The 12,484-nt window shown below is 39.6% G+C and overlaps 1 protein-coding gene and 1 long non-coding RNA gene across 2 annotated transcripts in view; one reads left to right on the top strand and one right to left on the bottom strand.

The window, feature by feature from the left end:
- Window positions 1–657: 657 nt before the first annotated feature.
- Window positions 658–3,841, bottom strand: LOC105945255. Its single transcript, XR_001168852.3, has 2 exons — window positions 3,756–3,841; window positions 658–2,914 (listed from the first exon to the last, which is right to left on the bottom strand). It is a non-coding gene; the product is annotated as an uncharacterized LOC105945255 (long non-coding RNA).
- A 616-nt stretch (window positions 3,842–4,457) lies between these two features.
- The window catches only part of notum (notum, palmitoleoyl-protein carboxylesterase), a gene marked incomplete at its 3' end in the record, with an annotated part of 33,788 nt that continues 25,761 nt past the window's right edge, over window positions 4,458–12,484 (top strand). The window contains 1 exon segment of the mRNA NM_001126756.1: window positions 4,458–4,524.

Here is a 12,484-nt window from a genome sequence, read left to right on the forward strand (position 1 = left end):
CACCATTTTACTTTACCTTTCTACTGGCATCCCGTTTGCACATGTGCAGTAGAATATACTCTTCGCACCATATCCACTTGCCCAGTGGTTTGTACATGAGGCCTAGGGCCTGGGAAATAGATGATTTTAATAAAAGATCAAACATCCTTTTGCTGGGCTGATCTAGCACTAAGGACACTGTATTGCTTATTTTTTGTTTTTATTATATTTATTCAGAGTATGTTCTACAGCTGCATTGCTGAAGGACAAAGTCAGTAAGGATAATAAAAGTAGAATTGTTCTGATTTTTAAATACAGAATTATTTAATTTGGTTGCATTCTGTGTTCCAGCACTTTATACTATTCACCTTTTGCCATATACTCTCATGTTTGCCTAAAATCATTTTTATGTAATGGAATAGATGAGAGACTTGCAAGCAAATATTTATTGTGTGCAAAAAAAAACAAATGAAGGAAACAACTGTATATTTACAAGTAGTTTTGTTTGTGAAAAATCAGTCTTTTTAAAATCTAATCTAATAAAGAGGCAAGTGAGGTATATATGTTAGTTCAGAAACAGCAATGGAAGGCCATTTTGCACAAACTGACCCCCAGCAGTCTAACTAGTCTCTAAAAACATTGCACAAGTATATTGAAAACCATGAAGAATTTGCATACTGAAGTTCAAACATCTTATTTATTTAGTTGCCTTCTTGAACAATTTCAACGTTTGTTAACTGGGACTGCACATATTTGATAGAGAAGGTCAGCTCTGTTGATTCTCTCATTGGGGTTCTTTTATCAACAGTGTGCAAATTACACCTGGGTTGGTGTTGATAAATGAGTCTTTTTACAGTAGTAGCAGAGTTTTAATTCATCCTACTGATCAAGCATCCTGGTCACACATGTGCAAGCATGCTTCAGGCTTCAACCACATGTATCGCTATAAATAGTTGTCAGCAGCATTGTTATAACAGAAAGCTTTGAGAGAATAACAAGTAAATTTGAGAAACCTCAATATTTTATAGCAAAACACATATTGCTTAGTACCTCCACTATGCCCTCTAAACTCTTTCCCCTTCAGCAATTACCAAGACTTTTGCATCTGTTGTTAAAGGTGGCCACACACATTACAATTACGATCTTTCCTATCTATCATCAGCTGTGCAGTTAGAAACAAAAGAATTCAGAACCTTTATCTGAAGATTCAGAATTAACATTTTGCCGATGTTTGGGCACCCAATAAAATTTTCCATCCTGTCCATTTGGCGAGATGACCGACATCTGATATCAGTGGCATTGTACTGTCTCTGATTTTGCTTATGATACTTAACTGGGCAGAACGTCCATGCAGGTTGTTGCCACTTTGCAGAGAGATTTGACTAAACTGGACATTTTGGGAGAAAACTGGAAAAAGAGGTGTCACCTTGGTAAATGCAAGGTTATGCACTTGGCAAAAGTAACTAAAGAAAACTAGTTATACATTTAATGGAATTGTGTTAGGGCCTCCTTATCTGATAAAAATGTGGAACTGATGCACGTCTGCCAGTATACATGTATGTTTAGTGTAATTAAATCACTGTTAGTAATCAGTAAAATACAAATATTTCTGAAGAATAAAAATCTATACTGTATGATTAAATAATTGATACCCAATGGCATTATATTGCTTATCAGCTTTGAGAAGTGAAAGCCAATCAGCAGTCGATCAGCAGTAAGCTAACAAATATACTAAAAAAAGGTTGCTACACAAGTGAACCTTGCCTTCCTGATGTTGAGCCAAATTGAGTTGATCTCTCTGGTCAACATTTGGATCATGTGTGGGAGCCTGTGCACAACCATCAGTAGAGGGTGACATCCACAAACCTATGCAGTACTTATTGGAGTGAATTTTCCAGCCAGACCAAGCGATATCTGGCTTTGGGGAGATCATAGTAGGGGCAAATGTTTCTCCTAATATTGTTCGCACTATGTGCACAAAAAAATATTTTTTGTGTGCAATTTAAAACAGTGAACACAGAGAAGTGGGTCAGTCAGAATAAGAACAAAATTATGTGTTTTCATGCAAAATTCTTTGTATATACAACAGTTTATGCTCTGGTCTCAAATTTGTGTGCATGCATGCAAGCATGGCTTGAAGGGAACATTGGTACTGGCCCTTTTATTTCTTTTGTCATTTTGTTAATCTTGATTGTATTCTTAATGCTTGGGTGTAAGATGCTTTACTATAACCTATGCTATGCTAATATGTGATATGTTTTCTCTTTCTCGCTAATGGAGAAACCTCAGATGTGGGTAGTAACAAGCGTGAATGGGATACTCCTGTCAACATGCATATGGGGCAGATTTTGCTGAGGAACTGTTCAGGTGTACGTTTTCTTGCTCCACCCCTTGTGCACAGTGAGAGGCCAATTCCATCCATGCCTATTACTAAACTCATGGGATCCGCACATTTGGATGAGGGTGCACTTCTAGGCCTGCTCCCCCACAACCCTTGTTTGCACCAATCCACTTCTGATCTGCTTGCAACCTGTTTCAGAATAAAGCCAAACTAAAAACAGATATGGACAGCATGCCACTTCTAATATTTTGCCACCCTGGAGACAGACCATGCCACAAATCTGAGCCTGCATGGGATTGCATCAAACTGGATTAACAATGTGACATTAGCCTTAAGGTGGCCATACACAGGCAGATTTACACTGTCGATTAGAGTCCTTTAGACCAATTCGGCATCTTATCTGCCCATTAATGGGGCCCTCCTAGACGGACCTCCCTGATTGATATTTGGGCAATAATCATCCAGGTGTTAATCGGGCAGGTTTTTCCAGACGAATTGGAGACCTCATCTACTCATTGATGTGGTCCTCGGTCCAACGGTCCCTATTCAAACTTGCTGAACGCGGATCTAATATTGTACAGGGACCTTAATAATCTGAAATGCATAAGGGAATACAAAGAAACAATTGTTTAATTAATTGAAAAGCATCAGTAAAGCTGAATTACAAGTTGCTTAATACAGCAGGCGGTACGTTTTACCCGATATATTGTTTGCTGAAAACTGCACCAGAAATTTAATTTAAGAGCATCTTGAGAACAAGGGCACACATAGTGGATTCTCCACTTTCCTCTGTAGGTGTTTTTCTTTATAGAAGCAGTAGAAAGCAGATCTTGACAAAAATACAGGTTTGGTAAGGATCACATGGATTCATTTTCAGGCAGATCCGTAAGTGATCAAATAATGGTTTCCAAGTTTTTGCTGTCATATAGCATTGAGGTGGTGGAACATTTGTCCAGAAACTGATAGCCACTGTTAAAAAGTAAACAAATAATTCACACTTCAACATGTTGGTTTAAAAAGCACACAAAGAGGATTGTCTGCTTCCTTGCTTTCCGATGCCTGGCCTGTCACTGGGGGTGTACGTATAAGAGACAGCCTCCTCTATAAAAAAAATATATATATAATATACATATATACCTAATACATATATACATACACCTAAAAGTACAAATAGGAGGGTCATAAATGCTGCTATACCTGCTGAAAATATACTGTATACTTTTTCTGCCTGCTAATAAACTGCTAATAACATGAATGTTTCTTAATAACATAAACGTTTCTTGCTGAAGATGTTTAATTAATATAATTTAAATGTTTTTCAGTGACTGCATTCACTGGTAAATATCTGCCTTTTGCACTTATATATATAAGCAAAGGTATGCAATGCTGCAGATGAGACTTTTGTACATGTGTTGTGATGCCACAATGCAATCACCTGCATCCCTTCTCTGCTGGACAGAGGTATCCTATGGTAACTCTGCTGTCCTCCTGGAGTACTGGTGGGATCCAAATTATTGGTAGGGATTTCCAACCCCCTTCCTCTTCCCGCCCCAAACTTCATTAGTAATATCATCTCCTTTTCGTCTCTCATTCCCTGGCCCTCCCTCCGGAGCCCTCCTCTTGATCTCATTCCTACAGCCCTTGGGACGGATGTGGGACGCACTGATCTAATCTGCAGGAGTTTCAGCTCCTTGAAACTTGAAGTGCCTCTCAAATTCCTTGCCATTTATCAGTGAAAGGAGCCCCGAGTGACTTCACGTTGATGGCTTTAAACTTCTCTTTAAATGAGAATGTGGAGATCTGAGCTTGTTGGAGGGGGGAGGTCCGGCTGATCTGAAAGGGTTAAATGAAAATCCAGCTCCTCCCTTGCAATTGCTTCAGATCCTTTACTCTGCTGTGTGAGCCTCACAGCCTGGTCCATCTGTCTCTCAGCCCTGCACTCTATACTTTAGTCAAGTGAGGTGTCAGTCTGCTGCATTCCAACGTCTACAGGGGAATCTGTCTCAGAGTGAGCTCTTTGCTAATTACCTGTGCGCCTTGAGCCTCAGTGGAAATACTTGCACCTGCCTCTCTTCTGATTTGGTCCCTGAGTCCATATGATGGGGTGCCACTAAGCAGTTCATTCAGAAACCTGCAAGACCTGTAGAAAGGACGGTTCCTCTTGGACTAATCCAGCACCCACGGGAGCCAGTAGAATCCTGAAGGTAAATTGTAGTACTCAGGGGGGGTTTAGGGGGCCACCATTTTTCTGATTTCTTAGTTATACACATAGTTACCAACAGAGAAACTTCCATTGATTTCTGCAGAATGTTTTCAGTAGGGGACAAACAAATAGTTCTGGTTTTGATTTTCTCCTTTAGCCAAATGCATATTAGGGGAAAGTGCCTTGATTTATATGCAGTTTTCCCCATTTACTATGTGATAAATCACATTAAAATGGCACCAGGTGTGCATTTATTATACTAATATCAATATATAACCTTGCAGCTCTTTGTTGGTCCTACAAGGATAAGTGGCAGTATGATGGTTTTTATATTAAGCTACTGATTACCTTGTGAGTTTCTTATATATTTGTGTTCTGTATGGCATATTTTTTGTATTCCATATCTGTGCTGCAAAAGGGAAAGGTAACCAATTCATTAATCCAATTAAATAATCTTTTGTGATGCAGTTGGCATTTAAGCATTCAATTAATGAAGAGAGGGTGCTATTCCTTTTCTTTAAAGCTTGTTTGCCTAATATTTTTTCAAAACCAGTTAACCTAGCCTTTTTGTAGTTAAACCTTGCTTTTAATAAACCTAACAGACTTCTGTTAGCACTCAACTTATTATTACTATGTTTATAGTGCTTTTGTCTCCCGCAGCACCAAAGTCTCCCAAAGAGCTTTACAGTGTGCGGGGATACAAGCACAAGATGTACTAGTGTACACATACAAACAATGACAGGGTACAGTATATTGGTAGTAAAATGCTATCTGGTTGCAATCAAACAGATTGTTACATCAAGGGAAGAATGCTCCATTGGCACGAAAGGGAAACATGCCATGAGGGTGCAGTTAAGGAGCATTAGGAACAACTGTGTCATATGATTGCCAGGGCATTACGAATATGTATGCTCACTGGTTGCTAGGGTATTTGAGATGATTGTGCTTAGTGGGTACCAGCGCTATAAGGATGAATTAGGGATCATTGTACCTACTAAATACTAGAGTACCAGGGATAAACATGTTCAGTATGTAATACCAGTGCAGAAGAAATTATTGTCATCCAGTGTGCCAAACAAGACAGTGTGCTGTGCACTGATTATCAGAGCAGTAGGGTTGACTGTGCCAGCACATCGCTGATCCAAGGTATCACTGGAGCTGAGTGTACAGAGGGGGCACTAGTGCATTGGGAATGAGTTTCCCCCGGGGAGCCAGGGCATCTGGGGTGAATGACCCATATGGTAGTAGTGTTAAAGATGAATGTGCCAGTTATGCTGCAGCACACCTTGGATAAATGTGATCAATGGGTGGCAGTGTATCTAGGCTTAAGGTGCTATGTGGGTGCTAGCATGTGTGTGACAAATGGGTACCAGTTAGGGATGTACCGAATCCACTATTTTTGGATGCAGCCAAACCGCAAATTCTTCGTAAAAGATGTGGCCAAATACCAAACCAAATCCCATTTTGCATATGCAAATTAGGCTATTAAAGGGTTTAACAGAAGTGACCAAATGTCACATGATTACATTACAGGTTAAGATTTTGGATCTTGTTTAGCTACTTGGATTCGGCCGAATTCAAATCCAGCCAAAAAGGCTGAATCTTGGCCAAATCTTGAACTGAATTCTGGATTTGGTGCATTCCTAGTCCCAGTGTATCTGACATGACTGCCTGACACATGTAAGACTTTAGAGATGAGTGTACCCAGCAAGTGCCAATTCAGTAGGGATAAATGTGCTCAGTGAGTGCCATTGCATTAGAGATGAATGCAAGCTTTTCGTGGCAGTGTGGTACAGATACATGTGCCAGTTTTGTATCATATTGTGGATATATGTGGCCAACAGTGTATGGTAATGTATCAAGGCTGGCTGTACCACATGGATTCTAGCATGTCTTGGATTACTTTAGCAATGGGTGCCACCATGTCTTGAATGAATATATTGTCTGTGTGTAGATGGAGCTAGCATGACTGCTTGGACTTTTGCCTGTGGATGCCAGTGTATATTAGGAGGTACCAGTGGATCTGGGGTGCCTGTGCCCAGTGGATACCATGATAATCTCGGGTATGATTGCATTAATATAAATGCACAGTAAAGGTAGAGGTGTCACCTAATTACATGATTTCCCATCTTTGGTTCAATAACTGAGGTCTAGAAATGTGCTGGCACAGTAAGGACGCAGCACAAATACTATGTGGGTATCGGAAATACACTCAGTCATTGTTGTGAATAAGCTATGCCTACACATTTTGACAGGAGTGCAGTAAGCAATCAGTTTGTTTTGAGACCAAAGTCAGAACTCTAATGGAAAATGTGCCTAAATACTAGTTACTCTTACATGGGAGGGTATGTTATTGTTTAAATCTATTTTACATTTACAGATATGGTTAGTAAATATGAAGCACTCTGGGGGATGATCTTTTAATTGCTGTTGGGCTCTATAGATTTACAGGTATTTGTTGCCAAGTTAAGATCTGTTGTCCCCCTTGGGCTACCCTAATTGTGTTTGTTGTTTCTAAGAATACTGTCACCTATCTAAGAAGCAAAGGCCTTATTAGATGACCTGCATTGTAAGACTCCTGTAAAGTAGATTAGAATGTCTCTTCCCAGACAAGAAGTTCAGCCAGTATGTAGCTTTCAAATATATTCAGTTCTGCCAGAGCTTGATAACTTTTAAATATGCTTTAAAGGTTTTTGTATGATTTTTGTGTATGTTACAGTATCTTTATCTGAAAGGTTAAAGTTTGCGTTCTTTAAAGGGGCAGTTCACTTTGCAATTGGTCTTTATTTTTTTTACACTTTTTGAATTATTTGTCTTCATCAAATAGGGGTCACTGGCCCCAGCAGCTAAAAACTACTGTACATTGAGGCTATAGTGTTATTGCTATTGTTACTTTTTATTACTTATCCTTCCATGCAGACCATCTCCTATTCATATTTATATTACTCATTTAAACTGCTGCCTGGTTGCTAGGGTAACCCTAGCAACCAGATAGCTGCTGAAATACAAACTGGAAAGCTGCTGAAGGTAAGTAAAATAAATTGCAATACATTTAAGTGGCACTGGAAGTTTTAAGGAGCTGAAACACCTGCAGATTAGATCAGCATGTCGCACATCCTTCCCAAGGGCTGTAGGAATGAGATCAAGAGGAGGGCTCTAGATGGAGGGCCAGGGAATGACGGTCAAAAAAGGAAACTATACTACTGATGAGGTTTGGGGCAGGAAGAGGGTTGGAAATCCCTACAAAAAATTTGGATCCCATCAGTACTTCTGGGACCAGCAGTGTTACCATAGGAAAGTTCTGTTCAGAGAAGAGATGCAGGTGATTACATCCTCATCTGCAGCATCACACACTTTGTATACAAAAGTACAGAAGTGCACAAGATTGATATCTACAAGTGAATACATTCACTGAGAAACATTTTAAATTATGTATATTACAAGTATTAAGCAATTAATGTTATCATTTAATGGTTTGTAGTTTTTTGCTTTCATCCGCCTTGGGTTGGTCCAGGAGATGTATAGCACTGGCGGCACTTGGGTAGCATTGAGGTGGAGGGCAGCAGTCCAGAAACTGACCGCCACTGATAAAATGTAACCAAATGATTCCACCTTCAACTTGCAGGTATAAAAGGACAACTTAGAAATGAAATGAAATTAAATGAAATTCCCAGTGGAGTATTTTGTCAGGTTGCAGGAAGCAATATAGAGAAAGCTGTACCCCATATTGTAAAATATAAGTATGTTAGCAGTCGCAGTGCAGTCTCATTACCATATAAATGTCATGGAACTGTAAGGGTGACTTCTAATATCCACTTGATGCAATCCGATGAAGGCCCAGTATGTAGCAAGGCCTTTCCCCTGGGCGCCAACATTTTTGGGGTGGCATGCCACCCGCTTATGCTATCAGTGTGGCTTTATTTTGAACAGGTTGCAAGTTGGTCAGGAGGGGATTGATGCAAACCAGAGTTGTTGGGCTGGGGAAGTGGTGCAGTGCATTGAAATCTGCTCCCATGTGTTTTAGTAACAGGCATGGATGGAATCTGCCCCATGTTCTCGTTAACAGGTGGGTCACATTCACATCTGTTACTACGTTCATATAGGGGTTGCCACCTTTTCTGGAAAAAAATACCAGCCTTCCTATATTTTTAGGTTTTTTTCCCTCAATAACTTAAGCATCAAGCATCACTTTTACCAATCACGCTGCTAAGTACTATGTCAGTACTATAATCTCTCCCAAGCCAGATATCAGTTGTGCTGGCTGTAAAAATCACTCCAATGAGGACTGCATAGATTTGTGGATGTCACCCTCTTCTGCACAGGCTCCAAGTGTTGGCCAGGGGGATCTGCCTTCTCATCCCTACAGCCTGCATAGCCTGAAGGCCAAACAAGGTAGGCATATGGGTCAGAGATTCACCATTTTTACATGTGTGGCCAGCTAATCCCAAGGATTGCAAAGCAGCCCCACTGGTTCCTGGATGCATGAGCTGGAGCTACCAAATCACTAGTCTTAGCTAAGGAGTGTTTCAGAAACCTTTACAGAATACATGGTATTCACTGGAAGACTTTGGAGTATTCCTTACCATACCTGCTCACTCTCACATGTTTAAAGAATGTACAGTGTGCAGAAGCAGCAGGGGATTACACAGTTTATTTAGTGCAAAGATGCATCACTCCTACAACTGCTGTTTGGCCTGAACTCATCCCTGTTATTGTTCCCTCAGCTGTCATGAGACTACAACATCACCACCCCCTCCCCCCAACTATAGTTGGGCCATGGGGCTGGCATTCTTTCATGTAGTAATCACCATATTAAACTATCCCTGGATTATTTCAGTTTCAGATGTCTTTCAACTTTTATCAAACTACAAGGCAGGGCATGCTTACTGGTACTTCACTTTTCATTTTTTCTTTTAATATTCTTATTTTTTTTAAATGTCAAAACATAGCTATACAGTGTATTGCATACAGTAACAGTGACAAAGAACTGATTCTAGACTGCAGGATTAGTGAAACAAGAGTCTGGTTGGGGGAAAAAATTAAAAGGTGGGCAGGAAAACTTTGGTGCTACCTTATATTGTGCCCAATTCCCTTTACTTCACTTTAACTTCCTTTCACTTTCTTCTTACCCTCCCCCTCATATCCTTGTGGTTCTGGGTGTTGCCACATATCTTTGATCTTTTTGTAAGCAGCTTCTTTTTCTCTCACAGCCAAAGAAGCAGGGTCCTGGGGGTGGGGCGAAGGGCAAAACATAGCATTGGCTATAGAACTCAGTACTTCATTATTTAGAGATGGTATATAGAGAGAGTCGGATTAAGAGAAATATGATGTATATAGAGAGAAAGATTTGGATTTTTATATATATATAATTTTTTATTTTTTTTTTTTTTTTATACATTTTTGTGTGTCTCACAAGGAGACTGAAACTAATAAATACTGCTCTTTTCAAATTATTTTTTATTGAAGTTTTGAAATAAGCTGGCAAATTATTAGACAAAGAAGTAAAATGACAGAATTCAGAGAAAATATTTTTACATATCCATTAAGTAACTAAAACTACCACGTGACCAGATTAACTAACTTTGTCATTATGCACCACAAAAATCGTTAAGAACTCTTCAGCCCCCTTTATTCACTATTTATAACATGTGAATGGAATAGTATCAATAAAAGTTCCACAAAGAGAAATTTTCCCCAATTATTTTTTTTTCTTGTGTTGTAAAGTCAGCTCCTTCAAACTTCCAGCACCTCTCAAATTTCTTGCCATTTATCGGTGAAAGGAGCCCTGAGTGACTTAAGGTTTAATGGTTTAAACGTCTCTTTTAATGAGAATGTGGAGATCTTAGTTTTTTGGAGGGGGGGCGGCCGGCTGGCTGATCTGAAAGGGTTAAATAAAAAAAATCCAGCTCCTCCCTTGCAATTGCTTCAGATCCTTTGCTCTGCTGTGTGAGCCTCACAGCCTGGTCCATCTGCCTCAGTCCTGCATTCTATACTTTAGGTTTAGTCAAGTGAGGTGTCAGTCTGCTGCATTCCAACTTCTACAGGGGAATCTGTTTGTCTCCAGAGTGAGCATTGAGCTTAGCCTCAGTGGAAATACTTGCACCTGCATCTCTTCTGATTTGGTTACTGGGCACATGATATTATGCCAATAAATTGTTTTATTTAGGACCCTGAAAGAGGTGTAGAGGGCTCATTCTGGACTAACTCAGAACCCACTGGAGTCAGTAGAACCCTGAAGGTAAATTGTAGTACTCTGGGGGATTTAGGGGGCACCATTTTCCTGATGTCTTTAAAGTTAGTTGCCTGCAATATAGTTATACACATAGTTACCAATAGAGAAACTTGCATTGATTTCTGCAAAATGTTTTTAGTAGGGTACAAATAGTTCTGGTTCTGATTTTCTCCTTTGGCCAAATCTAAATGAGGGAAAAGTGCCTTGATTTATATGTAGTTTTTCCCATTTACTATGTGGTAAATCACATTAAAGTGGCACCAGGTGTGTATGTATAATACTAATATTAACCGTGATCTTGCAGCTGTTGGTTTCTTTGAATATGAGTAGCAGAATTATGGTTTTTATATTCAGCTTCTGTATACTCTGTGAGTTTCATTTATATTTGTGTTCTGTATAACTATTATAATAAGGGCACCTTTTGCTGGCTATTTTTTTATTCCATATCTGTGCTGCAAAAGGGAAAGGTAATCAATTCATTAATCCAATTAAATAATCTCTTTTGATGCAGTTGCCGGTTTTACATTTAATGAATGAGAGGGTGCTATTCTCACTCACTGCAAGTTAATTTTCGCAAAACCAATTAACATAGTCTACGGAAGCTAAATCTTGCTTTTAATAAAACTGACAGACTATTAGCACTCAAAGTATTATTATTATTACTATGTATATAGTGTCTTTGTCTTCCATTACATTAAAACATAATCATCACTAGGTTATTGAGGGTAATTTTGTTAGTGTGTCAAATATTGGCAAATCTGCTCATGTATAAACAGCATTATCCTCACTACTTGTGTCTCATGGGCCATGTGCTAGTGCATCAGGGAATATAAAACATGAATTAGCCTCACAATTGTGCTATTGGCTACCAGTGAAAGATGATTCTGCCCTGTTTGGTGTACTAGATGACAGTGTGCTGTGGCACTGGGTGCCAGAGCAGTAGGGTTGATTTGACAGCTTATTGCTGATCATGGGTATTGTAGCATTGGAGCTGATTATACCCAGAGGGCACTAGTGCATTGTGAAGTGTGTGCCCGGGGTGCCAGCGCATCTGAAGTGAATGTACCCATATGGTGGTAGTGTTAGAGATGAATGTTCTAGTTGTTTTGCAGCGTATCTTAGATAATTGTGACCAGTTGGTGGCGGTGTATATAGGTTTATGGTGCAATGTGGGTGCTAGCATGTCTGGGAATCCTGTAATGTATCTAGACTCACTGTACCACATGGGTTCTTGCATATCTTGGATGACTTGAGCATGTCTGGTTTGGCTTTTGCTAGTGGATGCCAGTGTATCATATCAGACTCTTTGGTCCAGGCCCCACTGTCCCTCAGGCCCCCCACTACAGCAAGGTCTGCTTCCTCTATAGGTACGCCATTGTGACTGAAAAATCATTAAAAACCGAGACAAAATGCCAGTTGTCTAAGAATATCAATATCTACATCGTACTGAAAAATAATTTAGGTGAACTACCCCTTTAAAGTCCAATATTTAGTTCAGTTTATTATGCTAGTTGTTGGCAGCAGCAAATTGTCACAAAGCTTCCCTAGTTGGTAGCATAGCCTGATAGATACCATTCACAACACTGCCAAACATTTGTGTCATATGCATGTATTTGCTTTCATGTGTGCTACACAGCAGCAAAGCCTCTCACACTAAAGGAAAAGTTCAGTGTAAAAATAGGCCGTGCAAAATAAAAAATGTTTTTCTAATGTAGTAACCCCAATAATT

This window comes from Xenopus tropicalis, chromosome 10, assembly GCF_000004195.4.
Source record: "Xenopus tropicalis strain Nigerian chromosome 10, UCB_Xtro_10.0, whole genome shotgun sequence".
NCBI classification, from domain to species: Eukaryota; Metazoa; Chordata; class Amphibia; order Anura; family Pipidae; genus Xenopus; species Xenopus tropicalis.